The following is a 17,493-nucleotide window of genomic DNA, read 5'->3' on the forward strand; positions in this document are numbered from 1 at the left end:
CCACCTACATTAAATTGCATAACTATTCTTTGCATTTTAATAGCCCTTAAGTATTATGCATGTGTGCATCATATCTTTTACTGTTAAGGTGGGCTGGATTTTACTGACAGGAAACATTTACAATAATGTGATAACCATAGTGTTACAAGAATTGCACAAAAAGCAGATGTAGGATAAAAGAGTGTACTTCTATGCGTGGCATGACATTTATTTATGCTCTATTTATATTAGTGAAGAAGAGTCACAGAAGACATACTGTGAAATGTTGTTTGGTGTATCAATCGATTATATGACAAATATTTTAAAGAATTAATCATTTCTGCTATCATCCTTAAAGGTTTTTCTCGTTTGTCAGCAAGAAGCCAGCAAGAGAAAGCTACTGTATTATGTGACTTATTTACAGTCAATCAATACATATTTGATATTTAATGCACAGCTTTGAGAAAAATACACAATTTGCAAAACTTTCTGTTTTTTGTGTTATTATTTTTTGTTATTACTAAACAAATTAAGTATATATTCAACAAAGACATTTAATAATAGTGATTAATGAAAAACTGCATAAATAAGTACACCTCTTACATATTTTTTTTTAATAATAATGTATATAGGGTGCTATAATATATCTCATACAATCAAAGTCAGAATTATTAGCCCCCTTTTGATTTTCTTTTCTTTTTTAAATATTTTCCAAATGATGTTAAACAGAACAAGGAAATTTTCACAGTATGTCTGATAATATTTTCTCTTCTGGTGAAGGTCTTAATTGTTTTATTTTGTCTAGAATAAAAGCAGCTTTTATTTTTAAAGCCATTTTAGAGCTAAATGTATTAGCCAGTTTTAGCTTTTTTTTTGTTTTTGTATGGTATACAGAACAAACTATCATTATAAAATAACTTGTTTAATTACCCTTATTTAATCAGCTAATTAACCTTAAGCCTTTAAATGTCACTTTACACTGTATAGAAGTGCTTTGAAAAACATCTAACAAACTATTATTTACAGTCATCATGGCAAAGATAAAAAAAAAAAAAATCTGTTATTATAAACTAGTTGTAAAACTACTAATAATTCTGACTTCAACTATACATTAAATTAGTCAAAATCAAAGCCAAAATTCAAAATAATCAAAATAACTTAAGGTCATTGTGCAAAAATAAACAGACACCAAATAATATGTTATGGGAAAATGTCAAAATACAACTTTATTAAAGAGGAAAATCCAGAGAACCATAAAAAAAACATATTAATTTAGTTTTTTTTTTTTTAACACCTAATTTAAATGTAAATGTATTATCTTTCTTTACTGACTGGGTGATTTATCTATTATTTTTAATGAATTTAAATGTTTAATAACATTGTTTTGCTTGAACTCACCAAAATATACATGGTGGTATCATTCTGACCTTAGAAATCCGTCTGCTCCTTTAGGTGTCATACTCAATGTTTTTGCACTAAATCTTACCATCAGTAGAGTTCAGCGATTTTCTGGGTTTAGCCCTTTGACCGCAGAGGTCAGGACTGCATGTCGGGCAGCGGTATCTCTTCGACATGTGTTGTTGCTGAGAGACTGACTCTGTCTCCTGCCTCAAACTACACTAACACACATGTTCCCGCTGCCCTTCTCTCTCACCCTGCCAGTGCGATTACAGCGAGCGCTCAGTGAGCTCAGCGGAGCAGAGCAAGACGTATTATAAATGTTTCATTACAGCCACACACTGCTGTCTCCTCTTCAAGGGTTAGCGCGCGCACACTCGCACGCACTCACTTTTTGTCTTTTGCATCTTTATCTTTCATTCTCTCTGTCTTCATAAAGTCTTTGCAGTCACTTTTTCTCTTTCATTCCTGCTGCTGTTTTAGTGATGGATGATTGCTTGGTGAACAAACAGACATAAGAACACTGTTTTCTTTCTTTCTTTCTTTCTAAATTTTTACATTTATACATTAAGCATTTTTTGTTAAGCAAATTCATGACATTGTTCTACCATGTTTACATTTGTTATTTAATTAAATTCAATTCTAATGGTTCAAAAAGTTTTAGAGATGTCAGCTTGTAGTTGAAGTTGACTGCATTACTTGTGTCATATTTTATATTTTAATGAATGAATGAATGAATGAACTGTAAAAAATCCTGGATGCCTAAAATTTTAAGCTGATTAACGTTATGAGTCCATTGGACTTATATTATTTTACACTGACTTTACACTGCTTGCACAACTTATAAAATCAGTTTGAACATGATCAACTTAGTTTAATATTAATTTAGTTGTACTGACTTAGTTTACAGTGAACTAAAAACTTTTGCTGTCATGACTAATTATATAATACTATTATATACTATATAATAATATATTATGTTTTTAACCATAAAGTCAGCTCTTCACATTCCATCCTTATAGTGTGTACTCCATTTCCCTTTCATTAATATATATTTAAGATAAACTAAAAATTAAAATAACTTATATTATTTTTTATTACTATTTATTGGATGCTATTTTTATTTTATCATTAGGGTTATACACTTTCAGTTGTCAGTTGTATCTGAAAATAAATGTTACTAAATATCAAACATATTTAGCTACCCCCCCCCCCCCCTTCTTCTATACTTTTGTTTGTTTAGGAAATTTGTTTTAACCCTTTAATTGTCCCACCAAGAAAAAAAAACTCTTTATGGCTAGTTTTTCAACACATACCATGATTTCTAAAATATCAGCCTCTACCAAATGCTTGATATGTTAGATTATGTTAAAAGTGCCAGAAATAATACATATACTATGACATTTATTTTAAACAACATGATCAAAATAAAACAGTTTTGAATACTAAATCATCTTTTTTTTTTTTTAAGTACAGCATGCCATAAAATATTACAGATTCTCATTTAACATGATTTTGGTTTTATTATTAAAAACAAACAAAAAAAAAAACAAGTGTAGTAGTGCAACGGAATTATGTTCTTGAATTTTTTTTTTTTTTTCGTAAACCAACAATGCTGTGTAGTGTAACCCATTATTTAAAACAGTCATTATTTAAAACAGTCAAAATATGGTCAACCATTTGGTAGAGCAGGCAGTGTAATTTAGTTTAGTTTAATTTCTTGGTGGTTTCAAACTGGAATAATTCTTCTTTTCTTCACAAATTCTTTAAGATTACATTTTAAAGACTTAATGGCACATTAGGGTTACCCAGAGTAGTAAAGTTGTATAATAATACAAATAAATGACAACAATAATTTTTTTCTTGTTTCGTTTTGTATTATTTTTTATTAGTGAACATACTACTTGACAATACATTACCACATATTTCAGCGTATTTATTCAGGATAAAGTTTAAAAATAAGGTACTAAATAACATTGCCAAATTCTCAGTCTTCAACAACATACAAACACAAATTCAGCTCTGGTGCAACCTTATTGACATGACATTTAACACAGAAGGTCAAATCATGATTCATACGTCCACTGACACATTTAGTTAAATATAGGAAAATGGGGTGAAAAGTACAGTTTGTGTGTTCATATATATGCTATATACATATAAACTTGACATGCCAATTGAATGTTTCCCTGAATGGAATTGCTTTTTATTTACAGACACAGCAGGTCTTATCATGGCTGAATCATACATGACTCATGTCTCCACTGACACATTTACTTGAACCGAACATGAGAAAATGGGGTGAACATAGTATAGATTGTGTGTTCATATATATGCTTATGCAACCTTATTAAAATTCAATTTCAATGTTTCCTTGATCAGAATTGCGTTTCATTACTGTCACAAAATGTTGTATCATGGCTGAATCATTTGAATTTGAAAAAATGGGGTGAACATTGCTTTATAAATAATTAAACAGTGATCAAGAAACTTTGAACTTATTCTTGAAAAAAAAAGTCATGTACTGCAGATATGTAGTTTATTTTTTGATGATTTAAAGATTAAATAAAATAAGTTTCAACAAAATATCACTTTTTGGTTTCTTAACCAGCAGCTAATATAGATAATTCTATAAATATCTGGATCTGATTGAGCAATCCATGTCTATAAAAGCAGCTGTCACACGCTGTGAGGATCAGGAACAGAAGTAGACGTCTCAACTGCCTCACTTCTAAAATACCACAAAATCAGGAAGAAAATATTTGCAGGGTTCCTCCTTTCCCAAACAGCTTTTCTTGAAACTTTCCATACCGTTTTTTACAGCACTGTATCAAAAACTAGTAGGGTCCAAATACATTTTAAGGCATAATACATTTATACACATAAATTCAAAACTACACAATACTTCTATGGTTACTTTACGTTAGCTGTTATTAATAGTCACAAATACCAGCATGCAGTTACATATTTAATTCTAATACATTATTGACCTTACATCTACCTCTTTACCAACCCTTAAACCTTACCATATCACTAAACCTGACTTTCTGTTTTACCATAACCTTCTTTAACATCAAGAAAATACTACATCAACATGATTAGTGCAATTACATTTTTGACACAAATTTTAAACTATAACCTATAAGACAGAGCTGTCTGTGAATTGTTTCGTATTCTTTTCATCGTGTATAAGGGGAGAAGGTCTGTCAAAGTTAATCGAAACTAAAACACTGAAGTTGTAAAGGACTGAGGAGCTCTTCACCCACACATACACACACGTCTGCCGACAGAGTAAAAGCGGCACATAGAAAAAGAGGTGCAACAGTGTCACTGGAACAGAAGGTCATCTGGAATTTTCCAGACACTTCAATAGTTTTGTTCCATTGAACGTCCTGCTTCCTTTCGGGTTACATTTTTTAAATTTAATTTCTTTTTTGTGTGTGTGTCTGTGTGTGAGGCGGAATAGGGTTTTAGGGGGATGGGCTACTGCGCTTTGCCTTAACGATTGTTTCAGCCCTTTTAATGATGATAACTCTGTGATTTTGAGTGATTTCTACTTTAGAGGTGTTAAACCTGACCCACAAGCAACTCGTGTATATGTACATTATTTTACCATGTACACAAATTATGTTTGGTCACACTCTTAAAATACCTACATCCACACGTTATATTTTCAACCATGGGCATATGTTTTGCCGGAGTGTTTGAAACAGTATTTGCATTGGAGGTGTGGTGCATCCGTTTATGTTGAACGGGACTGTCCCTTTCAACTAGTGAATAATGCTGTTTTTCCTAAATTATAATGTAACTCGACGGCAGTTCAATGCTAAGTGGTTAGCAACTGCTGCCTCACATTAAGGTCGCTGGTTTAAGGTCCAGGAGGCCTTTTGTGCTGAGTTAGTATGTTCTACCTGTGTTCAGGTGGGTTTCCTCTGGGTGCTCTGGCTATGACAATTGGATAATGCTAAACTGAGAAAGTGTGTGGGTGTTTCCCACTGGGGTTCTCAAGTTACTTTAACTCTCACAACCCATGCTCATTGTGGATACATTTCCAGGTCTACATTATTGGAGAATGCAAAATACATACCTGAAGCTACATCTGTTTGCAGTTTTTGTTTTAGCAAATCCACCAGAGGCTGCTGTGTACACTTTTTGATCATCTCAAATTTCCTAAATTTCCTTATCTGGTAAATCCACAAGATACCCAACCATATATATCTTCAACCAACCATCTTGCTGTCAACTGACTGACCGACTGACCCACCGCCCCCTTTCCTAAACCCAACCAATAGTGCTTTCAAAAGCAACCTAGAAAAAAAATAAAATGTGGAATTTTACCACATTTTCAGATTTTATTTATTTGTTGATTTTTTTTTTATTATTATTATTATTATTATTATTATTATTTATTTTTTTATTTTTTGCTTTGCTTTTGTTTGGCCTGGTTTCTGAAAATGTTCTTCACCAGAATCGAAACCTGTCATCGTGGTCCTCTCAACTCTGCATCCCAAATCCACTGGCTTAGGTGGCAAACTGGTAACACCAGAAAAGCCATCCATAACGGGATAAGCGCTCAGCTGATAGCACAAAGGAACAGAAGCTGTCAGAGAGCCATACTGCCCTGTAGCTTTCGTTTTACAGACAAAAACCAGCCAGACAAATTCCTAGGTATATTTCTTTGGTCTCCCAGAAATTTAGACCAAGGTACGTATCCACAATGAACTCTTAGCCACCTCTCTGCAACTCTCACATGGTCGCACACGGAAGCTAATCAAGGCTGCGCCTTTTGAGTTAGTGAGTTAGAGTTGTTAGTGAGGCCAGCAGGGGGCGCTCAACCTGTGGTCTGTGTAGGTCCTAATGCCCAAGTATAATGATAGGGACCATATACTGCTTAGTGAGCTCCGTCTTTTGGATGAGACATTAAACCAAGTCCTGACTCTCTGTGATGAAAAAAAATCGGACTAGGGGTTTAATCCTGGCCAAATTTGCCCATTGGCCTCATAGCTTCCATAGTCTAATTTGCCACAGATCTTGAACATAAATGAGCTAGCAAACATGTAGTTTGAAAATCAACAATAGACTATAATAATAATAAACTGTGACCAAATAGAACGGTGACTAAACCAACAAATATCAGTCACTCAGCATGTACTTTTAATTACGTAGCAAATGTTTAATTTGAACTAGTTAGACTGTCACCATTTTGTTGGGAGCGCATTGCACAATTCAGAATGGCTCTATTATTTAAAAGTTTCTGTCGTGTATGGTGCAAACAGACAAATTGCTTGTCTCTGAAATATTATCACTTTCTAAGCTGTTAGGACATAAACAGATGGAAAGTGAGTGAGTAATGTAAGTTTTAAAATCTCTGCTTTGTGTGTTAGTATGTGAATGAAAAAAATGCACTTAAATTCATCAGTATGATTTTGTGTCTAAGTTTGTAAGCCTTCTTGTCTGGGTTGTCCGTCTGTGAACACAGTATACTCTTGGAGGTCTCCTAGCTCTAAAATAACTGCATACTCATACTATGATTATGCAAATAATAATACAGTTGACACTACAAGGGGCTGTTTAAAATATTCACTTCAACACTAATTTAAAATGTATCACGTCTTATTTTCACATTTTACATCCAAATACTTTTGCATATTAAGGTGTTTTCACAGCCCGCATTTTCATTGATTTTTTTTTTTTTTTTGTGAACTTGATAAATATTGATTTACAATTTTAATTGCATGCTTATTTAAAATCACATAGGTCCTGGCTTTAGCACTGATTAAAGTGGGGTGCCACATTTGCAGAGTGCAAATATTTATCATCTATCTGCTCCACAGAGAGCCATAATCCTGAGAAGTGATCATTAAACATTCTGCATTTGTCCAGTGTCATCACAAATGTCAATATTATGCCTGGACAAAGAAAAAACATGCAGTCAATTATAATATAATTGTAGATTATTTCAAAAGTGCACATACATCATGAAAGGAAACAAAGAAAAAGCATAATGCTATGGGAAGAAATACATGCAAATTAAAAAAAAAATAGTAATCTAAATAAATATGAGTTGTTGTAACCTAATATTGGGTAGAATATGAACAAACCAACCCAAGCTCATTTTAAAAACGTACCAGGAGCTAGTTTTTTGCAGTTTTTGTTCTCGTGAATTCACCAGAGGCTGCGGTGTACACTTTTTGAGATCTTATATTTCTCGCACAAGTGCCATTATGCCTGGTCTTCTTGTGTAAATCCAGAGGCTGCTGTCAACTGACTGTTTGACTGACTGTCTGACCAATCGACCGACCCATCCTCGTCCTTCCCTAATCCCAACCAATAGTGTTTTCAAAAGCACAGATTGACCCGAACACCCACTTCCCTAAACCCAACCGACAGTTTTAATTAGCAATTCAGAAAAAGAAAAGCCCTCACCTGATTTTATCACGTTTTCAGATTTTATCACATTCTTACCCTGTTGTTTACTCGTTTATTTTTTATTTTTTTGGATTCCGTTTTTGTCTTACCTGCTTTCTTGAACCGTTCTTCACTGGACTTAACCCCCAGAGGTAAGTTCCTCTCTGCATCTTAAATCCGCCGAAGTACATGGCATGCTAACTGGACAAACTAGTTACAGAAATGTATCTAGAACTACGTTTTTATAATGAGCCTACAGTATGTTGGAACAAGCCGAACATTGCACTGTTAAAAAAAACTCAACTAATTTTACAGTTTATTTCTAAACAAAATGTAAAAACGCCGCTAAATTATAGAAATTTACTGTAAAATAACAGACTTTGAATTACAGAAATTTATGTACATTTTTATTTTCTTAATTTTCTTATTTTACAGTAAATTTCTGTAATTTAATGGCTGTTATTTTACCCAGTTGGAATGCCATAAATAAACTGTAAAATTACAGAATTTTTTTTTTTTGTTTGTTTACAGTGTGGTTTAAACATTTGACACAGCAGTGCTGGTTGACATAACAAAAGCAGTACTACTCATGCTCTACTAACTCAGCTTCTAAATTATGCAATAAGATTTAGGTTAAACTTGGTGTTAAGACTGACAATAGCCCAGGGTTAACCACATCGTGAAAAGGCTTTTGGTGTACTAAAGTCACTTACCACACCAATTCTAGACCAGGACCAAACCCACTCAGACTAACATGTGGTCTTAAGACAAAAACCACAAGATTATGACCATCTTGAATCTACATAGATGATAATCTAGCATCAATCATCAAATGTTAGGACATTTTATGTGACCTCCATAGGTCAGATAGACCATCAGACAAAAATGCTCTGGCGCCAGAGCTGCTTCGTCTTATTGAATCAAGACTACAGTAGTTCTCCAAGAGGTTCTCAAGAACTTAAAAAAGCTGACAGGGAGGAAGAATTGATTATCCATCAAATCTTCCAATACGGACAGTCGATGACTCTCTCCAGGAGGACCTCTTAGAACTTGAATCTCCCTCTAAAGCCTTGAAATTTCAAACTTCAAAAGAATGCTTTGTTGTTTTTTACCATGTTTGAGTGCAGTTACATCAATCTTGGGTCAATGGATTGTCTACCACAAAAAATATGGTCACGTAATTCATTTTAAAACATCATCAAACAGGACCGTCTTCTCTGTAAGATTGTCTCTTGTCACAAATCTAGCAAAACACATACAAGTTAGTTAAGGGAAATGTTTTGTAGAAGTATCAGGCACCACTCTTTTTTGTCAATAAATGACCCTGCTAGGACTCTTGTCAGTTGATATCTCTGAGAGTTCTCTGGTGTAGCGTCAGACAAGCGGCCACTCCGCAAACGACTTGGGCCAGGTGTAACAGTTTCAACTAATTGCCTCATTAATGATTAAGCACCTCCAGCCTGCTCTAGCACTTCGCTTTGTGGGGAGCAAATTGTTCTGATTGGTTTGATGCTGTCAATTATTGATGAGACAGCAAGCTCAGATGCTAGCACCTGGCTTAGAAGCTTCTCTGAGAGTCATCTCCTCCATTACACTGCACTCTTCATTGCCAGTGATAAAAACAAAATTCCCACTTTAATGGTAATATCCTGTCCGTGGGTCACATTGAAAAGCTCAAGTTTGTAGTCACAGAGGACGCTAACTGAGCTCAGTCTTACATAGATACTTCTGTAGATGAATACATTCTCGACACAGAAACTATTCTGATGGTCTGATATTGAATTTCACATGTGCAATTGCTTGAAGAAATGAATGGTTATGAAAGCATTAGGGATAAAAAAAAATATCTATATGTCCTAACCTCAAGTAATTTCTAACTCTGAAGAGATCCATTTAATCGGTTTCACCAATTCCCCCTGGATAACATGGGTGGTTAGTGCTATTGGTTACCTTTGACATTCAGATGTAATAGTGCTGTTTTGGGTTAGAGATAGGGAGACATTAGACTTTGAGGTTCTTAAGTGCCATTGCATTTGAAACTCATTGACCGACATCGCTGAGCAAAATGCTGGTCTATTATTTTGTTCTGTCTCAAATACCAATGAACTAGATTTTAGGCATCATAAATATACTCCTAATTCAGAGAGTGCCTACTTCACGTTGTTAAATAACCCCTTTGTCTGGCATACACATTAGCACTAAATTTCAGGGAAATGAAATCCCAATTTTATTATTTATTTTTATTATAGTAAGAGTCTCGTACTATGATAACACTTTAGGAACATGGTACATGTTGGTACATATTGGGGGTTTTAAAACCCATGGTATAAAAAAAACATGGTTTTGCTATGATAATATTGTAGTATTAATACTGCAGTAAAGCTCTAGTAATCAAAACTGTAGGAACCACAAAACCAAAGCATGTTATAGTACATTTAAAAAAGACAAAATAACGAGTTAAATTATATGATGCAGATTTCATCAAAAATAATTACATCTAATTCGGAAGAGAATGTAAAGCGTATGTGTATAAAGGTTTACATGTGCCATGATTTACAGTGCGCCAAGTAAAGTTTGCAAGCACTTCACACTGTTGTCATTTTTGGGGGGATTTTTAATACACCACAAACAACACCAAAATTACTATAATAGACATTTTGATAGTGTTGGATGGCATACACACCCACATTCAGAGAAAGAGAGAGAGACAGGCGGCAGCACATGGTTCTCAGCGGACGCTGATGTATTAGACACATATGGCAGACAGTGATTATTATACTGTGGGGCTGTTTAAACGAAAGAGAGGATATTAACAAACCAGAGTATGTTGCATGTATCCAAACCCCCTTACAACTTGATTGACTGGAATGGGACTTTTTTTGTACACTGAGAGCTTGTTTTCTTAAAGTAGCAGTTACTGTACATGCCAAGCAGAAGTTTTTGCCTAATGGCCCACCCACATGCAGGAAAGTGTGGGGAAGCATGAATCATCCAGCTGTAGCCTTCACTACAAGCCCTACCTTTTGGATACAACACCACTGAATTCAGATAATATAGCATTTAGACTGTAATCCTGATCTGAACTGCCAATGGCCATGTTTTTTTTTAATTTTTATATATATATATATATATATATATATATATATATATATATATATATATATATATATATATATATATATATATATATATAAAAGAACTCTCTTAAATACATAAATGCATGGTTCAGTTTGTTTTTCTAACTGTTTGAAAGATAGTCTAGACCATTTGAACAAAGTTGTATACATTTATTTCAATTAAGAGCCATCAACAAAGTCTGGATCTGTCAATGGAGGATGACTTGAGAAAGCTGATCAAACATACTGTAAATATTTCTTACTGGTTTGTATGTTTTTATTTATGTCTCAAAGCATCAGCACAGCACTGCGACTTTAACAGCTCAGCTTGGGTTTCTGGTGATTAACTATTTTCCATCAGTGTGATTTATTTTAAAAACCAGTCAGAATCAAATATAATATGACATATTACATAAATAAATATTTCCAACCCACTATGGGAGAGATTTGTTAACAGCTTGCGCCAACGCAAACTCTCTGCTGGCATTAAGAAAGTGCGCACAGTCTTTTGGCTGACCTTTTACTTCTGTTTGTGCCATTATTTAACACCTAACAAAATCATGTCATTACCCATTTTGCAAATGAAATGGCTGGAAGGAAAAGGCGGTGGACAAAAAAAAGCAATAAGCAAAGAGGAAAAGGGAAATATTCTTAACGTTAATTTATGTTGCATACCTATAGACGATTTCAACATATTGATTATCATCAATAATGCTTGTTGTATCTCCGGCCAAAAAAAAAAAAAAAAAATTAACAGTTTCCTGTAGTTTTCCTGTTTAGTTTTTTTTAGCTCAAAGATGATCTACATTTATTTATTTATTTATTTATTTTATTCATTTTTTTATTTATTCACTCATTCATTCATTCTCTTTTCGACTTAGCCCCTTTATTAATCTGGGGTCGCTACAGCAGAATGAACCGCCAACTTATCCAGCATATGTTTTTTGCAGCGGATGCAACCCATCACTGGGAAACACCCTTACAAACTCAAACCACACATATACATTACAGCCAATTTAGCTTACCCAATTCACCTATAGCAAATATCTTTGGACTGTGGGGGAAACCGGACCACCCGAAGGAAACCCACATCACAGGAACACAGGGAGAACATGCTCACTATACACAGAAATGCCAACTGACCTAGCCGAGGCTTGAACCAGTGATTTTCTTGCTGTGAGGCGATCATGCTACCCACTGTGCCACTGTGTCACCTTATTTATTTATTTATTTATTTATTTATTTTATTTATTTTTAAGCACTTGTTTTGTAAACAAAGCTACAGTGTCTATCTCAAATAATGCATCATATAAAAAGACAAAAAAAAATACAAATTGTATTGTTCATAAATAATTAAGAAATGCATATTTTTTTATAATATTACTGAAATTAACAAATAATTGCAAGTATATATTCCTTTACACAAGTAAATACATAAATTAAATAACAGGCTCAAAAATCTGTGTTAATTAGCTGTTTTCTGCTGTTTTCATCAGGCACATATTCTATGTGGGTTAGGGTTAAGGTTAGGATCAACAAAGGTATTTTGACATTTTTAATAGTTTGAAGCAATTAAATGTAATGTCTTGGTTGGTCATGAAACTATAGGAATAATGGACACAAATCGAGTAATGAGCCTGCACTATTTTTTGATAATATATTATTTGAAACGCCTGTAAATGTTGATACAATTCAGTTTAATAATAATTATTATATTAATTATATATTTATATTAATATTAATAATATTAATTAATAATAATAATAATTATTATTATTATTATTATTAAGAACAGTGAGCCTGCAGAAGTTCCCACTTACATCGGTCCTTTCATGGTATTGTGTTCCTATGTTGTTTTTACCTGTTAAGAAAAATTGGGTGTAAAATTTATTTGTCCGCTCATCTCCTGCAATTGGCAAAATTTCTTGTTATTTACTGTATAACAAAATGCTTCCCCACCACTGACAACATTTTTTTGGCTTTTCATGCTTTCTCTGTTATATGGCAGGGGGCACTATTAAGGATCAGTTGAAACCACCAAGCGATAAATGAATGTCCAAGCTTTTGGTCATTGTTATGAATTTGACCAGGTTTTTCTCAACATTAATAATTTCTGTTTTTTACAAAGCAGAGGCTCTGTTCTGTCTTTTAACTTGCTGAATGTTCAGATGTTTATACAACAAAATAATCTGGGCGGTCAACATTTTTTAGGAAAATTATCAAAAACACAGGCGTTGCTTCAATCAATCAGTTATAAAATTATATGGTGAAGTTTCAATGATGATTTTGCTGCATTTCGTATCACTTCAGAGGGAAGGGGATTAATTTTTAGACAAACGTAAACATACATATGTCTAAAAATAGATTATGTCATTGATTATGTCAATGACATACTGTAATACAAAAATACTGCAATCCGTGAGTACCTTTGGTGTTGACAGTGGTGCAGCTCAATAGTATTGTGTGAGAGGAATTTAGGTAGTGGACATTAATCACATGAGGTGATGAGCATTCTCCAGTGGTGTGTATTTAATTGATTCTGAAAATGGTGTTACCCCAAGCGGCGACCGCTGTCGCTCCTAATCTTAGTGTGGATGATGGCCAACTCACAAGCGCAGGGTGGTCACCCTCCTTTTTTGGATTCTTCTGGACAAACAACCACCCAAGCAGGCATGACTCACTTTACATCACTGGCGAACTCACTTCACAGAGTGTCTCCTGTGTCCCACATGCACCCAACCAATTACTCATCTATGTCTCTTCCTTTTTTTTTTACCTCCTTTCTGTTCTCTTTACTGTCTCTCGCTGCAGATATCCTGGTGGCAGATGACGCGATGACTCTCAAAACAAGGCCTTCCACAAAGCACAAGACCTCAAACTCTCTGAAGATGATGCAATGAGAATCAGATCCACAATTCCCCGTCTTCCCCTGGCACTGTTCTTAAGAGCCGAGTCCTTTGATAGATCCCTTTTCCTTGATTGCACCTACTGCTTCTTTTTTTTCTACAAATAAACATATCAAACAGAAGACAACTGGAAAAGCTGCAACAAAACTGAAATTGGAAGAAAACTAACCTTATGGAAAGGATGGTATCTTGCAGCTGAAAACACTCTTACTTTTCAGGTGAAAAACATCAGTGCATGAAATCGTGATTATTACATCAGCAAAACATCGCTTCACTGGGGCCACACTCAGCATCTTTTGTAGAGGACTTTCTCCATACATTGTAATTATCCCATACAGATACATATGTTATTTTATGAGTTCAAATCATATTTTCAGCTAGTTTTAACCCACAATTTTAAGCAAATTAAATGAAAGAAAATGTTAGAACTAAACATACATATATTACAAAACTAGTTTATTCCTCAAATCGTTGTCTTACCAAGCATAACCACTTTATGTAGATTCAAATTAGCTTAATTTATGCAATATACACTTTTATATCAATATAAATACAACAATATGGAGAAAGAAAATTGACTGAAAAAACTGAAATTGCTGTCAAGCATGGTTTTTTTTTTTGTTTGCTTTAGTATTATTAATTATCAGTACTATCATATATTATTATTTTTTTATAATCATGTATTGCCCATTATTTCTAAATCTACAACTTCTACCTAAACCATATTCCTACATAAAGTCCATGACACACCAAGCCAATGTCTAATTAGCGGCGACAAAAGCTGACTGTGTTGTCTCATCATGTCAGCTGCATATCTACCAAAAAATGTGATAGAAGACAACAAAATAACTGCAGATAACTGCAAATCTGCATTCTGCACCTACGTGTAGGGCAGCAACTGACTATATCAGCAGGTACAAACAGACTGTATCTCTTATTCAAATGAAACTGAAACTAGGACTGTGGATACAGAAACCATAAATAATAAAAAAAGTGCTGACTATTCTGATTATAAAAACTGTTCTTCATTCGGGGCAGCTCATTTTGTTTTAAAAATGCTCACATACTTAAGTGCTCAGGTAAGATGACAAGACATTAGAACAGACTTCTGTCTTTACTGTCTTCATTCACATTCATCAAAATCGCTTCACTCATATACTAAATTAAACTGAAGGCCTTTCTCGCCAAAGGGCCTGACGTGGGTTTAACATGCTGAATCGGATGAAGCGCCGTCGATGTGAGATAGACTAGAGCCGACATGCAGAACACACTGCAAAAACTGGCCCAACAGAAGCTCACAGAATGTCCGATGTTAAATGATGGCTGACTGTCAGCTTGGTGTGTCACGGCCCTTAGCACTTTATAAACCACAGACAACTTGGAGATGACTAATTAAATCTATAGCACGTATCTGCAAGATGACTTAAATGTATTGGCTATAAGAGTTACTCAAGTAATATGTTCATCTTTTGCTCACCCTCAGTTTGTTCTGGATTAAAACCTTTCCTCTACATAACAAATAAACAAATCAGAGGTTTTAAAGAATGTTTGTGTTGCTCTTCGTCATTCACTGTAAACAAAAAAAAAGTAGATTTAAAAAATCATATCATAAAGATTATTCTATACAACATGAATTTTAACATCTTTTGATACATTTTGTACACTTGGATATGAGTCACGCTAAAAATGATAACGTTAGCATTTCCAAGCTTAAAAACTATTAATTTTCCAACATGAGGGTGAGTACATTTTTTGGAGGGGTGAATAGGAAAAAAATACAAAAAAAGTAACACATATTGCATTACTTTATTTATATATTTACTATTCACTACTCATTGTGTTATTTATACAGTATAGCATAGTTTGATTTTGACAAATTAAATACTTAGGTATTTAAATAGGTGTACAATATGAACACCATCCCTGTTTTCCTTCTTTTCACTTGACACGCTCATCTCTCTGCATGTGAAAAATTAGAGAGCTTTAGACTATGTGTGGCCCTACGTGTGACTCTATGACTGACCCAGTTACCCTGCATTAGTAGGATGTGGGTTATTTTGGACCTCTTGGAGGAAAACCCTTCAAAAACTATCTGAATTTATTCATCTCTGGGACAGCGGCCGATGCCTAAGCTGTTGAATGGAGAAACAGCCTTGCCTTTCTGAGTTTAAGCACTGCAGCCCACTTTTTTGAGGGACGTATTGGAGTATACACAAGCATAACGAAACAAAAAAAGAACTCAGCTTGGTGTGTAGAAGCATGAAGTGCACGCAAACAGGTAGAAAACGTTCAGAGGACCTTCATCATCACCAACACCTTCTTCCTTTTTATGAACTGCATACCCTTCAGCCAGTCCACTAGCATGAATCCACACATCACAAAAAGTTGCACTTGGACTGAACTGATAATGCTTTGGCTGGAACCACAGCTTACGACAGTGGAAACAAAGGGTTTGAGTTGTGTACATAATGTAAAACTATTATCAATAGCAATCTGCATGCTGATGCATAGCTGAAAGATTACTGAGAGATCCATCAAGACAAAAAAAATCTAGATTTAGACGTGGTACAAATATAATCAATGCCAGTTTTTCCTCTTTTTTTACATTCTCTTTTCTCTTTTCAAGATTTGAAGTTTCTGCGAAGTTTGCAAACCAACTAGTAGTTGAATAATTACAGTTTATGTAGCCTCTAATAGTAGTGCATAGGGAAAACGTGAAGTGGGGCAGTCCAATTAACCAGCAGCACACAAAATGGTATGGGGCAGCTTGCCAAAAGCCATCTATTTTTTTGGTGTCACATGGGATTTATACATCTCAATGAGTCACTTACTAGTGCCAGCTAGCTCGCTTTGACAGTGAAAGCTCAGACAGTTGCCACGCTGGACTGCAGGGAATCAACAGATTGTAAGTGTACTATTCCACAGCTTTGACCTTTATCTGAATCACAGCATAATCTATGATCCACACCTGTAACTTTCTATACCAGGCTTGATCCAGATGTACAGACTGCAATTGAATAATCTCCTATTATTAGCCTCCAAAAATATTCAAAATTCATAAGCCACTACTATTTGATGATTGCAAAAATACAGATTACATCTTTAAAAGACTGCTGATCTTCCTTGTTCACTCTATATGACAAAATGCCATCAAATTATGAACTTTATATGCAATTTTACAAAGCAATTTCTACAGATTTATTTTTATATATATTTTATCTTGTGTTGTTATTATGTTTATCTATATTAGCTGAATTACCTGTCACCATAAATAACGTTTAAGAAGAACTCTTTAATTGAATAATGTATCTTACCAGGCTTTCTGGTACATTAAATGAGCAAGCAGAGCAAAAATAAATGAAAAAAGACCTTATTCCTTATTGCTATTATTTAAAATTGGTTTCTCAAAGTGTGCTGTCTAAATTTTGCAGAGCTTTACATCACGTAAACAGATGGTATTGTACATACAGTAATGGTATTGTTCACTGTTCAAACAATAGGCTGTTAGTGTAATCACAGGTCAAGAAATATTACCCATATACCCTGAGCTGAAGTAGATTAAATGATGGATATCCCGATGGTAGGGAGGGAATTGTAGGTGTGTTATCCTCATTCAGATTTACCTCCCCCATTCTCAATGCTGTCTCTATCACTGCACGAGCTTGGATCACGTCTTTGTATGCTTA

General features: G+C 34.4%; 1 protein-coding gene across 1 annotated transcript in view; it reads left to right on the forward strand.

Moving 5' to 3' along the window:
• The window catches only part of mafa (MAF bZIP transcription factor a), a 179,187-nt gene extending 162,010 nt beyond the window's left edge, over positions 1 to 17,177 (forward strand). Inside the window, exon 3 of the mRNA XM_087291452.1 lies at positions 13,713 to 17,177. The gene's annotated coding sequence lies outside the window, so the exon portion shown is untranslated. The remainder of the gene's footprint in view (positions 1 to 13,712) is intronic.
• Positions 17,178 to 17,493: the final 316 nt, after the last annotated feature.

This window comes from Danio rerio, chromosome 18 (assembly GCF_052040795.2).
Source record: "Danio rerio strain M-AB ecotype USA chromosome 18, GRCz13ab, whole genome shotgun sequence".
Classification (NCBI taxonomy): domain Eukaryota; kingdom Metazoa; phylum Chordata; class Actinopteri; order Cypriniformes; family Danionidae; genus Danio; species Danio rerio.